The following is a 6,163-nucleotide window of genomic DNA, read 5'->3' on the forward strand; positions in this document are numbered from 1 at the left end:
TGTCATTCATCTTTTTTCAAACTAACTATTTAGATTTAACATGGTTTTGCCCTGGAACACTGTCACAACTATAGTTTACACCAGACCACCAAACTAACAACTTCTGAGGTTTTACTGAGATTTCATGTCATCCACTTGGTGATTTAAAGGACAAATAGGGTTAGTTTACCCCATTTAACTCTGTTTTTGGTCTCCACCAACTCCAAGCCAATGAAATTCCTATTAATTAAATATATCAGCTGCTAAATGCTCCACTGTGGTCACCAGCTTGTTAGCTAACTTTTTGGATCACTTGTTTGTTACATTGCAAAAATTTGAACTAATCATATAATAGTATTTATTTGTATTGCTTTAAGTAATTGGCAATGAATGACTACTTTTTTAAATCATGAATAATTTGCTAAGAAAGCACTCCAAATGTAAACATACATGCTATCTATGATCTAAATATGAAATCTATAAACTTTTCTCAAGTAACATTATGATTTGTTTCACTCCAACACTGTGTTAATTGATCAGGGCCATGAATCCTGTATCTATATTCAGAAAGACAGAGGTAGATGTTACTGTACTAGTTATATTTATTCACAAAATTTAACATATTTACAACATTCACATCATTAAAATATTTATAATATTGTACAAAGGGGGAACGGGGGAGGGGTTTGTTTTGAGGAGTAGGAAAAGGGTGAGGGTGGCGGGGCCAAGGAGGGAAGGAGTGGGTGAGGTAAGAATGGGTGAAGGGAAACGTCTAATCATCCCTCTCTTCTTTGAGCACTGATTCGCCTTTTTCTCCTTCTCCACCTCTTCTCTCTGCTCCAGCTCATCTCGGCCTCCACCTTTCTGCAGCTCAGTCCCATAGTTGGAGTCGTCTCCTCCTGCTTCACCTCCAGCCCCGACTCTTCCTATGCTCCTTTTCTTTTGTAGTGCGCAAGCCCGGGCAGCCGATGTAGGGAGTTCTCCTTTTTTTGGTTTCGCATGTGATGAGCTGGTTCTTGTTAATGAGCTTAACCATCGGCCTCCTCTGTCCGACCTCCAGCAGGTTGACCTGCCCCTTCGGAGCCTGTTTTTCCTTGTCGACCTCCACCTCTCTGCTCCAGCTTGTCTCAGGCTGAGGTGGCTCCTGGTGCAGACTTGCCTCCATACTCTTGGACTTGGCCTGACACTCAGTGAGCTCGGCCATGCAGTCAATGTAGGCCCCCAAGCAAGCACGCCGTTTCGTGGTCTCTTTCTTTATGAGACCATCTTTGTCATTCAACTGATGTTGCAGCTGCTCTACCTGCTCCTTCAGAGCCTGGATCTCCTTCTCCTTCTCCACCTCCACCTCTCTGCTCCAGCTTGTCTCAGGCTGAGGTGGCTCCTGGTGCAGACTTGCTTCCATACTCCTAGCCTTGGCCTGACACTCAGTGAGCTCGGCCATGCAGTCAATGTAGGCCCTGAGTCGAGCACGCCGTTTCTTGGTCTTCTTCTTTATGAGACCATCTTTGTCTTTTAGCTGGTGTTTCCATTTTTAAGAGCCATAATCTCCCTGTTGGCTCGGAGGAGTTCGGCTCTGAGGCTCAACACAATGTCTGGTTGCTGCATGTTTACAACAGAGAGCAGATCTATTTGTTGATGAAGCTCTTGGAACAGTTGATGCTCTATTTTCTCTTATCTGCTGAGTAGTTTGTTGTCTTTATGTTGGTTTGTGGTCGTCGAGGATCGTTCTCACAAGAAGTTTCCGTTCTCGTCTGTATCTAGAAGTTAAATGACGTTTGTCTGCAGGTGACAGGATGAAATAGTGTGTAAGATTTAGGTGAAATTGATCTATTGACAAACATTCAATATAAAACAATTGACACAGAGAGAGAGACACACAGAGAGACCCAGAGAGAGACACGCCGAGCGAAGGAGAGAGACAGACTGGCTGGTTTAAGAGAGAGAGAGAGAGACACAGAAAGAGTGAGAGACACAGAGAGAGACACACAGAGAGACACACAAAGAGACACAGAGAGTGAGATGCTGGTTGCCATGGAAACTCAACTGAATGCACCTGTTCTCTCCCCACTGGGAAGAGACAAATCTAAACTCTGAGTGCAGCACTCAAACAACTATAATTCAAAAACTATAAGTCCTATCTGTGAAATAAAGACACCGTGAGAATCCCAAGACGTTGCCGAACACAGATATATTTGGGATTTGTGAGAGTAAAAAAATGGGACCGTGGGAGCGAGTAATGCGAGTTGATGCTCCTTCCAGAAATGTTTTCTCTGAAATAACATTAGACCCAATGGAGAGGGATTGTTTTTTCCTTAAAGGAGCTACACACCTCATGTAATGTGCTCCTAGCATTAGCTTAAGCTCCCGTCAACTTGTCCTTAAACACATTCAAACTCACCAGTAAAAAAAAAGCATTTTCTGAAATAAATGACTGGGAAAACTTCCCTCATCAATCACCATGGCAACCAGATGCTTTGATATGAATTTGATTGGCAGTGATGGCAGTTGTTTTTTTATTACTTTTTCTGCAATACTATAGTTAAAGGGGACATAGCATGCCCATTTTACCACAAGTTGATATGGTTCCTTGGGGTCTTAATGAAATGTCTGTAACATACTTTGGTCAAAATACCACAAGGATCATATAAAACAGCACCCTTTTTACCCTGTATAAAACAGCCCTCCACAGAGCGACCTGTTTTGAGTGCCTGTTCCTTTAAATGCTAATGAGCCAGCTCCCCCCTCCCCCCTCTCCCCCCATGATTTTAAACGATATAAATTACATATTTTATATGATATAAATTATCAAATATGCATCCCATACTTTGTATTCCCCTTGTTGTCCTGGAGTTTTAATTTTCCCAATCACATAATTAAATGTCCCCTCTGCCCATCCACTACAAGCACACAAGCAGACAGACAGAGAGAGAGAGAGGTGGGGGGCTATGAAGACCATCATTTACCCCGAACCCCGACATTCAACGGGTACAACAACAAGCGGAGAAAGCAGAATCGCGGGCTGACCTTATATATACAGTCTATGGGGCTGACCAGCGGAGAAATGCACGTCCGTGTGAACAGCCAGGCGGCTGCGTGCTGGAGAACGGCGCTGCGCTGCCCGGTGTACCCGGCGTAACTACTGTACCCGGCGTAACTACTGTAACCCGGCGTAACTACTGTAACCCGGCGTACAGTAGAGCTGAACACTGCGGAAGTCTTCCACACAGCTGGCAGTGTGGAAGACCGCGTGGCAGCGCAGCGCCGTTCTCAAGCGCGCAGCCGCCTGGCTGTTCACACGGGACGAGCATTTCTCCGCGCTGGTCAGCCCCATAGACTGTATATATAAGGTCAGCCCACGATTCTGCTTTCTCCGCTTGTTGTACCCGTTGAATGTCGGGGTTCGGGGGTTACAGTAGCGCTGAACACTGCGGAAGTCCTCCACAGCCAGCAGGGCTGTGTGGCGCTGACACAAATTCCAGCTCACGCACGGGAGAGCGAGCGGTCGCTCCCGAGCAGCTGCTGCAGCCTCCCAGTCCCGACGATCCAGACAAATGCCACATGTGAGTGAATCGCGGGCTGACCAGCGGAGAAATGCTCGTCCCGGTGAACAGCCCGGCTGCGTGCTTGGGAACGGCGCTGCGCTGCCTCCGGTGTAAACCCGGAAGTAACGAGTGTGGGGGACGGGGGACGGGGGTGGGGTGGGCCAAGACCATGTAGGGAGACTTCCAGTTCCTTGTTACGAAACAATACCCAGGAAGCGCAATCGAGTCGCTCAAGCATGACGTTTCTGACTTAGAGGAACTATAACAAAACGCGCGAGTGTTTTTTCCCCAGAGTTTTTGGGTTGGTAGACATGCCAGATACCCACATTAACCTGTAGAAGCACTAACAAAGTGCAATTTGCATGCTATGTCCCCTTTAAATACCAAGGTTAATCTTCCCACTGTTACAAAAATCACATTGTTTGGTAGAATAAGATGTGAAATGTGAAAATATCCTGGTGCTAAAGATGTGTTTTCCACAATGCCTCGCTCTGCCTGGCCTAGGCGACCTAACGCTACTTAGCATCACGCTATCACGTATCACTCATTCATTATCACGTATCACAACATAAAAAGAATACCACAGGAATCAAAGATAAGCAGCAGAAAACACAAAACAAGCCAGCAACAATATTCCCACATTTGTCATAGAAGCAACAGAAACCAGCACATTATCAACATTTAACAGCAGCAGGTAACAGCAGCAACTTCATATTATACAGTGGTCTCATTTCAAACTTAAATTATGAGCCTGAAATGTATCGGTTAGCATGCTGGGTAAATACAGAGAGTGAGTGAGACATGACTTACCTCAGTCAAGGTCAGAGTGCAATAGAAACTGTCTTAAACTCTAACAGTATTTAAGGCAATCAACAGCCAATCAGGGGTCTCCTATCAAAATTGTCCAATCAAAATCATCCTGTTGTCACAGCAACAATAGGGGTATTGAGGGAGTGTCCCTGTCAATCAAAATCAGCTTCTATTTCAAATCTTAGCATCTGGTTGCTATGGTGATGAAAACACCTACTGATGTCGAAGTTTTGCGATCATTTATTTCAGTAAATACTTTTTTTCTTACTTATATATTTTGATGACTATATTTGATTTACATTTGAAATAATGTTATGAATAATAACTAAATATTATATAATGTTATTAATGCTATTTAATTATATGTTTAAAACTCTTTAAAACTCACTAACTGAATGCACCTGTTCTCTCCCCACTGGGAAGAGACAAATCTAATATAATAATAACTAAGGCTACGTTGTAGCACTAACGGGCCCGAGCACAGGCATTTTGAAGCCTGTTGCGGTTAGTGGAGAGAGCGATCAATGACCAAGCGCACGTCTCCGCGTTGCATGTGTTTTGCGGCAAGGACAAACGCTTCACTTCCTGCGTCCGTCGAGTGATGTCGATCCTTGCCTGCTAATTGCTCATTACGGTCCATGCTATCAATTGCACATCACACTGTGAAAATTTTATGTAAATCGAATGATAGTTGTAAAACAAAGCTTACTTCCTGTTGCCAGTAGGTGGCGCTATGACACTGAGGAAATATTGACACAGAGCTGTTCAGACTTGGACTCTAATCATGAGACAGAAGTTTGGCAGTGATAGGACAATGCACACTGGAGTTATGACAACATCGTGTCCTTTGGCAAAGGATGATCCTTCGCCGCACCGCAATGTTTACACGTTTTGAGGAAATGTCACAATTCTGACCATGGTCCAATGACTTGTCTCAGCTCATTTGAGCTGTATATTGTTAAGCAGCCAGGAGCAGTGCATCAAAGTATAAAACATGGCACTTCCTGTAGCCAGCAGGTGGCGCTGTGATATTAAGAAATGATTTCTGTGTAGATGTCATCAGGCCGGGATTCTTGTCTTAGATGTCTAGTTTGGAGTCGATTGGACCTTGTATGTCCGAAGTACAGAACCTCATGTTTTGATGGTGCGTAATCAAACTTTGATGCCATGCCACAGTCACACCGTGTGATGAAAAATCGATCTTTGAGTTAGTTTTTATCTCCATCTTGTTGTGATGACACTCATCTCAATTTGAAGTTGATCAGATGAAAGCCCTGGGACAAGTACATCAAAGTAAAAATGCATTTACAAAGCAGAAGTTTTGTAGATTAGAAGTAGAATCCATTGTTTCACCTACATGTGCTGATCTATCCAAGGAGCGAGGGCCCTTTAATACTCCTCACACCTTTAACTTTAGATTGAAGTTCTTAAACCATCATCAGAAATACAACTTTTCATCACTGTGTTGGGATAGAGTCGTGATTGCCATTTTGTCTGTGATTCAAAGTTTGAAAATGGTCTGTTCATGTTTGTTTACACCCTCCATGTCTTTTCCTCGTGTGTTTTTCTTTTTTATGTGCCTTTTACCGAATAGAATTTTCCTTAATCTTGTTGATAATTTGCAACAAGAATTTGATCAAGTGCCTTTCTGAAAAAGATCTAAAACTTATAAAATGTTATGTTTCCATGTAAATAAACGTTGTATTTCATTGGCTCTTTTTGTGAATGTAAATCAACGAAATAACCAGTGTCTGCCTGTGGAATTACAGGATTTAATCTGAATTTGTTGGTTCTCTAAAGCTAATGTCCGATTTTTCCTCTTCACATTTGCA

Source organism: Hippoglossus stenolepis, chromosome 10 (assembly GCF_022539355.2).
Source record: "Hippoglossus stenolepis isolate QCI-W04-F060 chromosome 10, HSTE1.2, whole genome shotgun sequence".
Taxonomy (NCBI): Eukaryota; Metazoa; Chordata; class Actinopteri; order Pleuronectiformes; family Pleuronectidae; genus Hippoglossus; species Hippoglossus stenolepis.